Source organism: Octopus sinensis, linkage group LG1, assembly GCF_006345805.1.
Source record: "Octopus sinensis linkage group LG1, ASM634580v1, whole genome shotgun sequence".
Taxonomy (NCBI): Eukaryota; Metazoa; Mollusca; class Cephalopoda; order Octopoda; family Octopodidae; genus Octopus; species Octopus sinensis.
This window is the reverse complement of record NC_042997.1, coordinates 111,701,498-111,717,644: the sequence shown is the minus strand read 5'-3', so window position 1 is coordinate 111,717,644 and position 16,147 is coordinate 111,701,498. Positions and strand designations below refer to the sequence as shown.

The window sequence follows — 16,147 nt, the reverse complement described above, 5'->3', positions numbered from 1 at the left end:
CTCAAGTACGTACCTGAGGAATCCAAGCATTGAGATATACATGAGTGATAAGCTGTAATGGTGACATGAATTATAAAATTTCATTGTGTGGATTTAAACAGTTATCTATTGTGCTTACTTTGTCACACTCAATGCCATAACAGGTTTCTCTTCCTATTTTAAAGAGTTTTTTTCATGGTCCAGTAAATAAGAGAGAAAACAAGCTGATAATAATCTGCATTCACGTTTACAAGGACAGTTGATGTGATTGCTTCCACTTCCGTAGTTTTTTGTTGTTGTAAAACTTACAAAAAATTTTTCAGTTTGTCTTTAACTGTCAAATACACCTGGAACTGTTTGTTAAAGGCTGTGGACACACGAAGGTTACAATAAGCATTGCTCTGCAGTAAGATCATATCTTGAATCTTGAAACAATTAAATCTAGGATAATTCTTGATGTTGTAACCTTTTTGGACCTCTATGTCAGTCCTGACTGAGTGAACTTATGATAAAAGACAGTCCAACCATGATCATCTCACCTTTTTTTTTTTTTTTTCAGGTTGCATAGGTGTAGGAGTGGCTGTGTGGTAAGTAGCTTGCTTATGAACCACATGGTTCCAGGTTCAGTCCCACTACGTGGCACCTTGGGCAAGTGTCTTCTACTATAGCCTCAGGCCGACCAAAACCTTGTGAGTGGATTTGGTAGACAGAACCTGAAAGAAGCCTGTCGTGTATATGTATATATACATATATGTATGTGTGTGTATATGTTTGTGTGTCTGTGTTTGTTCCCCCCAACATTGCTTGACAACCGATGCTGGTGTACTTATGTCCCCGTAACTTAGCAGTTCGGCAAAAGAGACTGATAGAATAAGTACTTGGCTTACAAAGAATAAGTCCTGGGGTCAATTTGCTTGACTAGAGGCAGTGCTCCAGCATGGCCACAGTCACATGACTGAAACAAGTAAAAGAGAGTAAAGAGTTGCACTCTGATCCACAATATCTAATATTTCCAGTTGATTTAAAAAGAAGTGGATTGTGATGTTTGAGGGAAATTTAGCTGCTATTTCTAGTAAGGAGAACAGCCATGTTGAGGCCCACTCATAGGTGCAAGATAGCATGCGATTATTTTCTGATGGCAAGAATTTTATCTGTTGAAGAGCCTAAGATAGTAAAATATGACAGTCTCATATATTAATATAACTTAAGAGTATATAATAATAGAGTGATGTGGAAAATGTTGATTGTGATTATTGAAATAATTGGCTGACAGTTGTTGAAGAAAAGAAGGGAGATAATTCCAATAAGTTCAGTTGATTGAAACTTTTAGACACAATAACACACTGCAAATTGAAGTTGATCTGATCTTCAAAGTCAACAGGTGAAAGCAATGATTTCTTTAAAAATGACAAAATATATATTTGTCTATAGCAACAGTCGTTACTGAGAAATTATGTGTAATATTTTTTATTATGATTTATAAGAAATGTTAGCACAATCATGTTAATTGAAAAAAGGGAGAAATTATCAAAATACTCATGGTTGAGTAGTCACGGATAACATGTTGCCTGCAGGAGTTTGTGACTGGCTCGTCTAATAAAAAATTACCTTGAATTTTTTTTAGTAATGTGGCCTGCTTGTAAATAAGCCATGTCTAATGCGGTCCACTTCTCAAAAAAGGTTGTCCGTGCCTGTAGTTGAACATAAAGAGAAGACTCTTAAAAGTGGATCGTTGTATTTGTCATGTCATATATATATATATATATATATATATGCAGTCGTTTTGACTAATTCCTAGGTGTGGTATCTTAACTGATATGGCATTCACTTTCATGACACAATCGAGCACGAAATAATATGGGACATTATTATGTTTCACACATTCTATATTTTTATATATGTATTAGAATTCATAGGATAACTTTTAGCCGTCGCAAACAACTCCCCGAATGTTAACAATACACGAGATGAAGGCTGGAAAGATATCTAAAACAAGAAAAGTAGTTCAGAAGTCTGTCCTGATGGAATAAATGAAACAACTTGATCTGGTTTAATGTTTTTTTTTTCTTCCCACGTTATTAGTTTCCGTTTTTACCAGTCTTCTTATTAGGGTCAATTATCATATTCTTCGTACCGAAGTCCACTTTTGAAAAGTTCGGTTATTCGTTATCATGCACAACATTTAATTAGTTGTTATTTAAAGAGAATTCTGTAATCATTTCTCGAAGAATTCTCCAAGACTTATATAAGATTTGTTTGTTCGTAGTTCTTACGGAATAAGTTAGTGTGACAATAAAAACGATAAATTTGTTTCCAAATAAAGTCGTTTTAACCGAACAGGATCACTACACAAGTTTGATAGTCAAACATTCCTTGAGTAAACGGAAGAGGCCGAAAAAGTTTGAAGTTTAAAACTGAATAGATTGGCAAGTTCATTCATTAGAAATATCAATTCTATGAGGAAATAATCGAACTGGATTTGTTTTCTTTTCCCATAATGGATCGAACAATAAGATGTCACTGCTTTATTAATAATGTTCGGGAATATATAGAATAGAAAACTATACAAGTGTTTCTCTTAATCTATTGTTAATTCGATGTGTCATCGCCTCGAGACCAGCCAGTGGCTGACTTGAAAACTTGGCGGAGTTGTGTCGAGAAGAATGAAGGGCAGAGAGTGAGGAGGAAAGAGAGGTAGAGAGGGAAGAGAAAGTGAGATGATATGCTGAAATAAGGAAGTAAAGAGAGGGAGAGTATAATAGATAATGTGATAGAACAACGGGGGAAGAAAGAGAGAGATAGTGTGAAATAATGAAAACGAGTGGAGAGAGAGATAGAGTGAGACAAAGAGGAGAGATGACGTGGGGAATAATAATGTGACAGAGAAAGGAGGGAAAATATACTGTGAGAGAAAAGGGAGGAGAGAGGGAGAGATAATATAATAAAACAACGAGAGAAGAAAGGGGAAGAGAAAGAGAGAGATGTCAGCAGGAAAGAGGAGAGGAAAAGAATAAGAGGGAAAAACAGAGGGTTAGAGAAAGGGAGAAAGTGAATAGTGAAGCAGAGAGTGGGAATTGTCGAAATAGATAGAGAGAAAGTAAAGAAAGAGTGAATAAAAGAATAAGAGGGAGAAACAGAGGGATAAAGGAAGAGGGAAAGGGAGAAAAGCGAATAGTGAAGCAGAGAGTGGGAATTGTCGAAGTAGATAGAGAGAAAAAGAATAAGAGGGATAGAGGAAGAGGGAAAATGAGAAAGTGAATAGTGAAGCAGAGAGTGGGAATTGTCGAAATAGATAGAGAGAAATTAAGGAAAGAGGAGAGAAAAAGAATAAGAGGGAGAAACAGAGGGATAGAGGAAGAGGGAAAGGGAGAAAAGCTAACAGTGAAGCAGAGAGTGGGAATTGTCGAAATAGATAGAGAAAAAGTAAAGAAAGAGCGAGAAAAAGAAAATCATAAAGATAGTAGAGAGGGGGAGAAGGTTTCCTCGTAAACCAGTGTTGCAGCTGTTTACCCATAATCCACCATGTAAACATTAAATATGGCAGCTTCCAGGGCTGTTTTAAAGTGCAGTAGTTGTACCGGTCTTTCCAGGAATACATACTTAATAATGTGCCAAGGTTCTACACCGTAATTACATTGTAGTCATCTGTTAGATATTGTTTTTCACAGTGAGTCTAGTAAAGTGTGCTTTATATTGGTGTGAGTCCTATTATTTGCCTGTAGAATGAGCCATCGAGCGAGAGAGACACCTCAGTAGCGGTATGTTGACATGTACAACAACATAATCCAGTCCCCCGTCTCTTTGCTTCCACTAAATATTATTATATCCATCGCTTTACACACTCGGAAAATCACCCTACCATATCTTTACTAATCATTGGACGTTACCCTGCTGGTATCTGATCTACCCGAAAGTAACCAAGATAAAGGTGAGCATTGCTTTTACTTTGATTCGAAGAAGAAGAAAAATTATATAAATTCTATATTTTTATCGTTTTTCTTATTAAATAATCTAAGTCTAAATTGCATGTTTTATTTTCATTCATGCTGTTCTGGTTGGAATTCGGCGCTATTGTTTAACATAATTATCTTTATTATATTAGTTAATATCGCTGTTGGCATCTCGTATCTTCCGTAACTATTGATTGTGTAATATATTATTATTATTATTATTAATTATTATTTATTATAACGTGGTCATGCAATAATTTACCAAATGATAACCAGGAACTGTGGCTATACTCCATGCTATGAGGTAAACTTTAAGGGAGTTTCTTTAAATTCTCAACTTTTCCGTAAGCAGAATATTTTTTTTAATTCATTGGAATTAAATTTTCAAGAAGCCTCATTTATATGACAATTTAATGAAAATATGTAGAGAGGTAGACAACGAAATGGTTATAAAACTGTTTTTGTAGTATTTTTTATTTCCAAATTCTTTCATTATGCGTAAAAAAACGAATTCTAGAAATGGACAGTGTTGGTGTATTTAGATGTTTGTTTCGTTGTTTCAGTTTCGAATTTCAGTTCTATAAGACATGCCGGTACAACTAGGTTCTGAAAATGGCTTGTTATAAAACCGCTTCTAATAATTTCCAATGTAACGAAGTGTGTTGTCTGTAAGATCGAAAGAATTCTAGTTTCTTTGGTTTAAAACAATCTGTTCGATTTGTTAGTCCTGTCCTCCGTCGTTTAGTCAGCTGCTTCGAATGTCCGGTAGAATGTGACTAAGGAGGGTCACTGGTCTTTCTCTTCTCACATCTCTCCTATGTGGAACTGAAATTCTAAAATCGACAAACTATGAAATAACATACAAAAATTTCCGCCCATTTAAGTCCAGCTGGTTTTATTTTTATATATCCAAAGCTTACGCCACATATGTGTAAGGTGTGTATGCATCTGTATGAATATCTACACACACATACAAATATATGTAGCACAATACACATATGCAGGTAGGTATAATCTGCAGCTTAAACTACGGGATATATATATATATATATATATATATATATATGGATGGAAAGAACGAGAAGTCGAGTTATGCATTGGAAAAGAGGAAGTTGAATTATAATTTGTATATATGTGTGTGTTATTTTATATTGAATAACAAGTATTTTGTTTCTTTTTATCGATTGCAAAATAAGCGATTGTTTATATACGTATATATATTATCTTGGCGTCTTTCTGTAACGAAAGAATTCCTACTGAAAATACGCAAATGACACGACACGTTTCCATCATAATTATCATGAGAGTAAATGTTAAGTTGCATTTACTTGACAATGGTCGGGGTATGTGGTCTTCTTGACTGAAATTGGCAGTGGATACCTATTACTACTACTATCACCGCTATATATATATGTATATATAAATATATATACGTGTGTATGATTGATTGTCTTCGTCTCGGACTTTTCTCGTGTGTGTGTGTAGATATATCAAAACCTGTCGCTTGTCTCTGTTCATACATTTTCAGCTCCACGTGAGATGAATGTTTTAATATTCTACCGAACAACTCGGTTTAGGATATCACTTGGCGATACAGCAACCAGCTATTTACTGTCCTTTTCCCCTTCCTTTTCTACGACTATCAATAAATACTATAACATATTGATAACATATCAATACTAGAAAAGAGCTTTATTATCCGAATGAACTATTGAAGGGGTGTGTGTGTGTATTGTGACGTACTTTGTACCCCCACCAGAGAAAGGCCTTGGCGGGGGAGAAGAATATGAAACGGAATTATTATAGAGACGTACGTGTAAAAGACTAAAAGACCTAGTGTTTGTTCTTTTGCCTTCGAAAGAATATTACATGCTGTCGTCTCGTGACATGTCTTCTGGGGTTTTTAAGGTAGAATTTACAGAACACACGTTATATTTAAGCGCTAAATAATTCAACTTGAATAGTCAATTACTTCCTCGCTTGAGAAATGCCCTCCCTCATGGCAATGATAATTGCTGTCTTTAATAATAAAACCTGCCGTAGTATTTACATTCTCGGTTTAATGTCGATGCCTTTGAGCTGAAATTGGCTTCTTCACCTACAAATTGTTTGTATTGTTGTGAAAATTAAGATGTCTATTTGTTTTTGCTTGTAATAAAGTTGTTGCTTCTCAAAAATAACTGATTTATTTATGTTAAAGCCAAGTCCTAGAGGTATAAAATAACGTGAATATATAATAATGCCAAATGAATATCGCATATTAAATATTGCTGTTATAAAGGATACGTGTCTTCAATGCAATTTATATTGTTGACTCCACATTAGATTTGCTTAAATAGACCTGTTATTAAAGGTATTCCAGCTATGACCATCCTGTTTTAAGAATATCTCTAGGGCCACATTATTCAATGTATCCGATCTCATTTTTTTTTCTTTGAAAACACTCGAGTGTAATTTGAGGGAGATTTGGTTGCTACATCTAGCAAGTCGACCGACAACGTGAATTGTTGCTTCGTAGACAAGTTGTGGAGAATCTCGGTTAGAATTGTTTGTCTTGTATTTTCAAGTAGGAAGACATCAACTTAACGCGCGCGCGTGCAGGCACAGTAATGGTTAAGAAGTTCGTTTCGCAACTACGAAGTCCCGGGTTCGATCCCACTGCTAGACGTCCTGGTCAACTGTATAGCCTTTTCTATAGCCTCGAGTCAATCCCTACCTTCTAAGTGGAACTGTGTGAACGGTACAGCTTCGCTATACTGTCATGCTTAATTCTCCCTCATCACTACATGAAGTGTAACAGACGTCTGTGGAATACTCGGGCACAATTCAGTCAGTTGACCGAACACCAAAGAAGTGAATCCTCTTCGTTTAAACGACGACGATTCCCCAACCCGCCATTTCAGACAGGAAGTCACCAACTTTTAGACATAATTGAATTAGTTTTCACGAAGGAAGACACCGACTTGGGACGTTTGACCAACTTGCAAATCCCCCTTCTCTATTGTATTGCTTCTCTCCTTCTCTCTCGATGTATTCCTATCTTTTTCAATTCTTTCTTCAACTTTGGCAATAAATTCACCTCTCGAACGGTTTATTTATTGATCTATTTGTCACGCTTGATTTTGTTTTAACAAAAACCAACAATGAAACCATGGTTATAGAACTCTCGGTGAGTCCCAAGGGAGTAGACGGAGTCTTGGCATAGCTATCACCACCCCTGGGAGAAAGAAAAGGAGACAGAATCGATGGGGGAGGGTTTTTTAAAATTTATTTATTTTAGTATTCTTGCTGTGGGTAATTGTATAAATTTACTCGAAAAGTAAGAATTTGGGTATCAAAATGTAAAAATATTAACCCTTTTTTAACAAAAAATTCTGCCCAAATTTTCACCCCCTTTTCCTTGATCATGATGTAGTTAGTGATTGCTATTCCGAAAGACCATCGATCAACATTTGGAAACAGGTATGATAGTAAAATTCCAAAACTTCCAGCTTTTTTTTTTCTTTTCTTTTCTTTTTGTGCCGTTTTCTTCCCCATGAGGTATGGATTGCTTTTTCAAAACTAGGATCAGGTAATCGTAGCCATCTCATTTCTTAGTCAAACGTGGTGTATCTTGGACTACATTAGCGTACCATTTTTACTTTCTCTGCAGGGATTTTCATTCTGTTAATACATCAGCTTTCTTTTTGTATTCATGAAAAATATTTTCTGTATTTGTTTCATTCATGGATTTGCTGTAAAATTCACACATAAACATGGTTGTGGTTGAACTTCAGCCAAAACACATGAACACACTCCTTGCCATACAGGAATAATAAGAATTGTTTGCGAGACTGAGAAGAACTTTAAAGCCTGAGAAAGTGAAAACGTTACGCTGTTCTGGTTTGCCTTTGTAAGAGAGGGTAGGATTTGAGGAGCATTCGACTACTATTTCTAGCGTGTCGAGCTACCGTGAAGTGTCTCTCTCCTTTTTAGCACTTGTGGAAAGTTACTGCGACTTTTATAAGATCAGATTTAAACCCGATTCAGTTGAAATATCGGTTTAATTTTCACTTTCCATGCTTGCATGAGTTGGACACTTGGAGACACGGATTTTCCACAGCGAGATGCTCTTCCTGTTGCCATTTTTCTCCCTTTTCCAAGCAAGGTAATGTTTCCTCGTGGCAGGACATGTTTTCGCAGAATATTAGAAACGAAGGGCACCGCTTGTATGACAGTGATACACACACACGACGGGCTTCTTTCACTTTCCATCTATCAGTTCGACTTGCAAGGCTGGTCTGTAGCTATAGTATACACTTTGCCCAAGGTGCCACGTAATGGAACCGAACCCAGATCCGTGTGATTGAGAAGCAAACTTCTTAACAGCACAGCCACTCCTACGAGTCGTTTGCTGAATGGGTCACGCTTCACTTGATATCATTCAAACCCTCCCCGTATTATCATTTCCAAACATCTAAGAGTAAAAGTTATTTGCCAACATAACACGGCACTCCTGGTTTAGGACGAATGTTGCTGTAATTTAGCCCCAGGAGACATCGTCTCCAACTGGCTTATACGACACGATCTTTATATTTTCGAACAAGCTAATGTTTATTTTAAATGCTTTCTTTTTAACCTTGCGACACTGGATAGTTTGTCTTTTATCGTTCACTTGTTTTGGTCATTAGACTGCAGCCATGCTGGAGCACTGCCTTGAAGAATTATTAGTCAAATTAATCAGCCCCAGTACTTTTTTTTTTCCAAGATCTTCTTTTGGATGTTAACAATGGAATCTGATTGCATTTTTGACCTAGCAGTTCAGCAAACTATAAATTCCTGTTATCAATCATTCAACTTTTATTCTAATTCTTTAAAGCTTTCTTTTTGAAAGTCATTCATGCCAAAGCAGATAACTGGAACCCAGTGCAGCCCTCCAGCCTTGCCGGCTCTTGTCAAACCTTGGAAAATTGATATCAAATGATAATAATCTCCCTTATCATGAATATATTACTAGCAGATCAGTAAAATCATTTAGCAATGAGGTTGCACATTCTTTTACATATGGCCTTTTGTTATGCTTCAATGCTTTTCACTGACATTATTTTTGCTCGTTAAATATTCTCAAGTGGATTCTAGAGTTTAGGCCTGTCAAATAGCAGGTCAAGCTATTTCTACAAATTCATCATCATAGAGATATGGTGTGGGTTTCTTTTTGTTTCCATTTCACTGCTGCTGGTGCCACATAAAAGAGCATTGGTGCTGGTTCCATGTAAAAACCACCCAATACACTCTGTAAAGTGGTTAGTGTTTGGAAGGGCATCCAGTTTTAGAAACCATAATGGAAAAGGCGACAAGCTGGCAGAAACGTTAGCACGCCGGGCGAAATGCTTAGCGGTATTTCGTCTGCCGCTACGTTCTGAGTTCAAATCCCACCAAGGTTGACTTTGCCTTTCATCCTTTTGGGGTTGATAAATAAGTACCAATTACACACTAGGGTCGATATAATCGACTTAATCCGTCTGTCTGTCCTTGTTTGTCTCCTCTGTGTTTAGCCCCTTGTGGGTAGTAAAGAAATAGGTATTTCGTCTGCCGCAACTTTCTGAGTTCAAATTCCGCTGAGATCGACTTTGCCTTTCATCCTTTTGGGGTTGATAAATAAGTACCAGTTAAGCACTGGGGTCAGTATAATCGACTTAATCAGTTTGTCCTTGTTTGTCTCCTCTGTGTGTAGCCCCTTGTGGGCAGTAAAGAAATAAGAAACCATAGTGGAACCTGGTGCGGCTCCTTGCTTTACTAACTCCTGTCGAACTGCTCGCTCCATGCCTGCATGGAAAACCGATATTAAATGATGATGATGAAATGACATGCAAGAATGTAGTGCACCTGTTTTAAAACCAGAGCAAGCCTCAAAGAAAGAACACTGTCAGAACATAGATACCATCCATTAGAACATAACTGATATGTCTGAGATCTAGTCCTTGTCTTAATGATAAGTGGGCAGCAGCTAAACTCCCTTTTTGATTAGTCAGTCCGGGGAGAAGAGGAGGCAGTGCTTATCACATTTACAGGTTGTCCCAGACTGGTGAGATTCATGTGGTTAATGTTCAGTCTGAATGTCTACAGGAAAGATATGAGTGAAGATGGAGTCAGACGTTTGGATGCAATGCTTATAACAGAACAAACTTTAAAGAACCCTTTCATCAGGTGTCTTGGGGAAGTTTCGAACCTGGGTTCTCATTCGTAAGGTATTTTTCGATGTTGTTGTTATTATTATATATTATATCATCGTTTAACGTCCGCTTTCCAATTTTGACTGAGGGCTGGCAAACCAGATGGCTGCACCAGGCCTCAATCTTGATCTCGCAGTGTTTCTACAGCTGGATGCCCTTCCTAACGCCAACCACTCCGAAAGTGTAGTGGGTGCTTTTACGTGCTACCGGCACAGGGCCAGTCAGGCGGTACTGGCAACGACCTCGCCTGAATCCTTTACATATGCCACCAGCACATGCCAGTAAGGCGATGCTGGTAACGATCACACTCGAATGGTGTCTTTTACGCGTCACCAGCACTGAGGCCAGATAGCCACTCCGGCAATGATCACGCTTGGATGGTGCTCTTAATACCCTACTAGCACAGGGCTCATTATTATTCATGTCTCTGCCTGGAATTGAACTCAGAATCTTGGAGTTAGTAGCCTGCACTCTTAACCACTATGCCTTATGCCCATGGGCAACAAACAAGATGAGGACAAATATCTGTCAAATGTAAATAATGTACATAATTCCTCATCTCTTAAATATAGAACTCCTCCTATGGGTTCGACACTTTAATATGAGTTGGTATGTCAGAAGACTGTACCAAGTTCTATTGTCTGCTTTGGCATGGTTTCCATACCTGAATCCACCTCGTCGTCATCATTTAACATCCACTTTCTATGCTGGCATGGTTTGGACGGTTTGCCTGAAGACTAGTAAGCTGGAGAGCTCCTCCAAAATGTCAACCACTGAACTGTGTGGGCTGAGTGATTTTCACATGGTGCCAGCAGCAGTGCGGTCACAGAGTAACACATAAGACAAAGCTCCTCAGGTGAGGTGTGTAGCAGTATTGAGGGAGGCGGTGGCTTGGTGCCAGGTGAGGAGAAGTGAGAGTATTAATAGTGGAACAGAAATAGATATCTTGCAGTAAAGGGGGACACGTGGCTGTGCCAGTTGGAAAGAGAGAGAAGAAAATGTGACAAGTTACAGTGAAGTGCATATAAATCAAATGAAAAAGATTGGATGGGGTGAGTGAGTGGGAGATGGTTGGGAGGGGAATGCAGTGAACATGCACGGGGGGGGGTTTCATCAGGGGACCGATTGTGTTGCCTGTTGCAGGTAGGTTCAAGAAGGGAAAGTCAGTGATGGAGGGTTGTGGGATACAGCAAGCAATGATTGCTGGTAGAGGTGGGAGGAGGTGCTTGGGAGGGGGAGGTTGGAGTAGAGATTTGTAAGACAGATTGTGTGTCTGGGGTGGTGGTGGAATATAGACATAAACAACATGCTTTTATGGCCTCCATTAGACTTTGATGGACGGGTCAGCACAGCAAATCACCAATCATCTTGTTTTTTTTTCACCAAGGTCAACTTTACCGTTTGTGAGGTGTCAATAAAAACAAGCACAAATTAGTGATTTGGTGGAATTGAGGATTGGCACAAGTTGTCTTGTGGTATGTATTCCAGGTTTTTTGTCCCGACAGTAATGGTCTTGATAACACTGGTGCCAAGGTGTATTGGTCCAAGTTGGAAGCCTTGGATAAATATCAATAGCATGAAAGGGCAGATTTACATCCATGCTTAACTGCTAGTCCTCTCCTCACCAAAAAAACCCTTGCCCAGGTTACACAGACAAGTGCAGAGACATGATTGACTTTGACTGACAGAGGCCTTATAAATTCCTTGACACTCAATCTGATCATGGTTAAATGTTTCTAGTCTATTCAGTCGGAAATAGACTGGGGTTAAACACTACCTTTAGTCCCACTGTTTTGTAGTCCCTTTTCGTACCCTCACTTAAAAGTAAATACCAAGTTTTGTACCCCACCCTCTTGTGACTGTCCATCCCTCTCATTAGAAATATTTCTGTGTGAGGCCATATTGTCTCCATAATGTTAATAACCTGATAAGTCTTAATTCTTTTGATGCCAACCCATCTAAGAATGTCCCTGGTTCTGTCTTGGTGATTTAAACTAATGCTGTCCATCAAAGCATCGTGGTAATTTATTTCAAACACCATCTTATTAATGACAGCTACCAATGTCGCTTTACTGGCACTTGTGCCCATGCTAGTTGGGTGCCAAGAGCACCATCCAAGTGTGATCATTGCCAGAGCAGCCAACTGGCTTCCGTGCTGGTGGCACGTAAAAGGGCACCATTCAAGCGTGATTGTTATCAATGTCAACTTACTGGCACCTGTGCCGGTGGCATGTGTAAAAAGATTTGAGCGAGGTCGTTGCCAGCACTACCTGACTGGCCCCCGTGTTGTGGCATGTAAAAGGGCACCATTCGAGTGTGATTGTTACCAACGTCCCCTTATTGGCACCTGTGATGGTGGCATGTGTAACAAGATTCGAGCAAGGTCTTTGCCAGTACTGCCTGACTGGCCTCCGTCCCATGGCACGTAAAAGGGCACCATTTGAGTGCGATCATTACCAACGTCGCCTTACTGGCACCTGTGCTGGTGGCATGTGTAAAAAGATTCGAGCATGGTCTTTGCCAGTACCGCCTGACTGGCCCCCATGCTGGTGGCACGTAAAAAGCACCCACTACACTCTCGGAGTGGTTGGCGTTAGGAAGGGCATCCAGCTGTAGAAACTCTGCCAGATCAAGATTGGAGCTTGGTGCAGCCATCTGGTTCGCCAGCCCTCAGTCAAAATCGTCCAATCCATGCTAGCATGGAAAGCAGACGTTAAACAGTGATGATGATGATTTTACTAAATTCTTCATAATTTTCAAAATTAATTGAAACAGGGGTAGGTGCATAGCTTAGTGGTTTTAGGTGTGTTACACTAATGATTGTGAGATTGCCGTTTTGATTTCTAGACGAGTTGCATTTTGTGTTCTTGAGCAAAACGCTTCATTTCATTTTGCTTCAGTCCATTCAGCTGTAAAGGGGTTCCCTGCAACGGACTAACCTTCCGATCAGGGAAAAATGTTGGCTTGCTTGCCCAGCCTGTGGGGTGGCACGATTCAAAAGCTAAAACGATGCAAAGTGCATTGTGACCAATGATGTATAACATCTGATAGACTGGTTGATCATGAGATCAAAATCAAGCAAATTGATACAACAGAGATATGGTTTCAAAGAGATTAAAGTAATCTAACTTAAAACCTTCCTCATAATTTCATATTCATTTATGAACCCGACACCAAATCAATTGAAACAAAAGCAAGGTATCATAACAGAAATATGGTAACAAAAGGGTTAAAATGGAATATAAAAATTGTCCCTTTACCTTCACTTTAATTGTCCCTTTACCTTCACTTTAATTGTCCCTTTACCTTCACTTTAATTGTCCCTTTACCTTTACTTTAATTGTCCCTTTACCTTTAATTTGTCCCTTTACCTTCACTTTAATTTGTCCCTTTACCTTTAATTGTCCCTTTATCTTTACTTTCAACGTTAGAATTGTTGTACACTCAAACAAACATTCTAAATTTTTTGAACCTGAAAATCTTCACTAAATTCTAATCCTATCTTCGGCCCCTTTAAATTCAGTGTGTTCAAAAAGTCTCTCTGCAGTTAATTTTTTTTCCATCCTGTACATCACCATGGCACTACTTCAAGAGTTTTTCAGTGAACAGATTATTTCGAAGGGACTTTGGCCACCAAGATTGCCTGATTTAACACCACCAGACATTTTATTTCTGGGGAGCAAGTAAAGGATCAGTGTACAAGAATCGCCTGAAAACCATTAAATATTTACTGTGGAGAGACTTTTTGAACACCCTGTATAAGAAGTCAAGGGCTGAAACACTTTCTCAGGGAATAGGGGGTTTCTTCTAAGGGCTGCTGTTCAGCTCTCCTTAGAATTTGTTGCTATCATTTATGTTCACCCCCCACCCTTCACACCTCTTTCCTTTCAACAAACTTTATATTTTACAGAGATGTACTCGCATAGCAAGTGATTTGATCTGAGATCGTGTGCTGGAACGAAAACAATTGCAGCGTGGAAGGTGTTTGTAATCCATTTAAGAAACACACAAAAGCCATTCGATTCACTTCAACATTTAAGTTTAATTTGTCAAAAATTTTCGTCACTAAAATCCGCGACCTGTTCACTGACAAAATCCATGCTGCACGGATTTTTGTCAGTGAACAGGTCGCGGATTTTAGCGACGAAAATATTTTGACAAATTAAACTTAAATGTTGAAGTGAATCGAATGGCTTTTGTGTGTTTCTTAAATGGCTTACAAACACTTTCCACGCTGCAATTGTTTATATTTTACTTATTTCAGTTATTAGTCTGTGGCCATGCTAGAGCACCACCACAAAGAATTTTTAGTCGAATGAATCAACCCCGCTACTTAGTATTTTTAAGCCTGGTACTTATTCTATAGGTCTCTTTTGTGGAACTGCTAAGTTATGGGGGTCGTAAACTGTTGTGTTTTCCCTCTCCAGTGTCATGGTACCACCACGGTATTGTAACGAATGGTTTAGATACACCGTGCCAGTGTTGTAACAGTAAAGAAGATAACCATGCAGCCGTAATAACAACATAACAATCCCAACAATCAATATTCCAAATAAACTAACCAATCAACACTTTCCGACTTCACTGCAAACACAACCCCAACATGCAAACTTCACTCTGACCGCCACTATTTAGAATTTCTCGGTCCAGTCTGTTTCTCGCAAGGGAGCATCATGACTCCCATCAAAACATAAACACAAGACCAGTTGTCCAGTGGGGGTGGGGGATACACACATGCATATACAATGGGGCTTCTTTCAGTTTCTGTTACCAAATCCACTTACAATGCTTTGGTTGGCCAAGTGAAATAAGTAAAATAGAAGACTCATGCCCAAGGTGCCAAGATAGGAATGGAAGTAAACTTCTTACTACACAGCCATGCCTGCACCTAGAATGTTTTGTTTCTTTTTTTGGTCGTTGCCAGGGCTGTCAGACTGGCTCCTGTGCAGGTGGCACATAAAAAACACCTTTTGAGTGTGGTCGTTGCCAGTACCGTCTGACTGGCCCTCGTGCCGGTGGCACGTAAAAAGCACCCAACACACTCTCAGAGTGGTTGGCATTAGGAAGGGCATCCAGCTGTAGAAACTTTGCCAGATCAGATTGGAGCCTGGTGCAGTCTTCTGTCTCGCCAGTCCTCACTCAAACCATCCAACCCATGCCAGCATGGAAAGTGGACGTTAAACGATGACGATGATATTTCTTTAGATTTTTGCAGAATTTTTTTTCTGTAACTTTTTTTATCTATGACTGACTGATTGCCCTTTCCGGATCTATAGAAGAGGAGATTGCTATTCATTTCCAATCAAGTTGATTTAAGGCAAATAGAGCATAAGTCAATAATCAATTGATAATTATTATGCTAGGATTGATCAAAGAAATGTATTTGTATAGATTCCATATCTACAAGAGAAAACAAGCAAGAATAAGAGACAACACGTTTCGGTAGGAATGTCACAGATATTTGGTCGAAGGAGTAACACCATTTTCAAATCTAGTCTTTAGGTTTTATTCTACATAAAAAAAATAAAAATAAACATACAAAGAATTTGATCAGCACAGTACTATTGTTGTTTAGCCCCAGGTCAATTCTCAGTGAACAGGCTTGATAAAAGACATACAGCTATGACCATCCTGTTTGTGTTTTTTTTAAAATCCAGACATAATATATCTCATACAAGCATTATCTAATGTATAATGATTACACACACACTACAACAGGTTCAATGTCAGTGGGAACAAGTTGTTGGGCTGTTGGTCATATGGTGGTGTTGCTGTGTGCAATGAACATGTGGCATGTAATTATATATATATATATATATATATATATATATATAAATGATAAATGCAAAAACTAGTGTCAGTGTGTCACACTTGGATTTCCTCTCACACTATTCAATGACGTTTTATTAAAAGTAATGCTGATGGTGGCAGTGGGAGTAATAATAAAGGAGAAAGAGTGGGTATGTGAGAGGAAGATGATGTACAACTTGGTTTAACCATTTCTCT

The 16,147-nt window shown here is 38.6% G+C and overlaps 1 protein-coding gene across 1 annotated transcript in view; it reads left to right on the top strand.

The window, feature by feature from the left end:
* Positions 1–3,366: 3,366 nt before the first annotated feature.
* LOC115215710 (RING finger and SPRY domain-containing protein 1) overlaps positions 3,367–16,147 on the top strand; it is a 213,583-nt gene continuing 200,802 nt past the window's right edge. The window contains exon 1 of the mRNA XM_029785006.2: positions 3,367–3,907. The gene's annotated coding sequence lies outside the window, so the exon portion shown is untranslated. The remainder of the gene's footprint in view (positions 3,908–16,147) is intronic.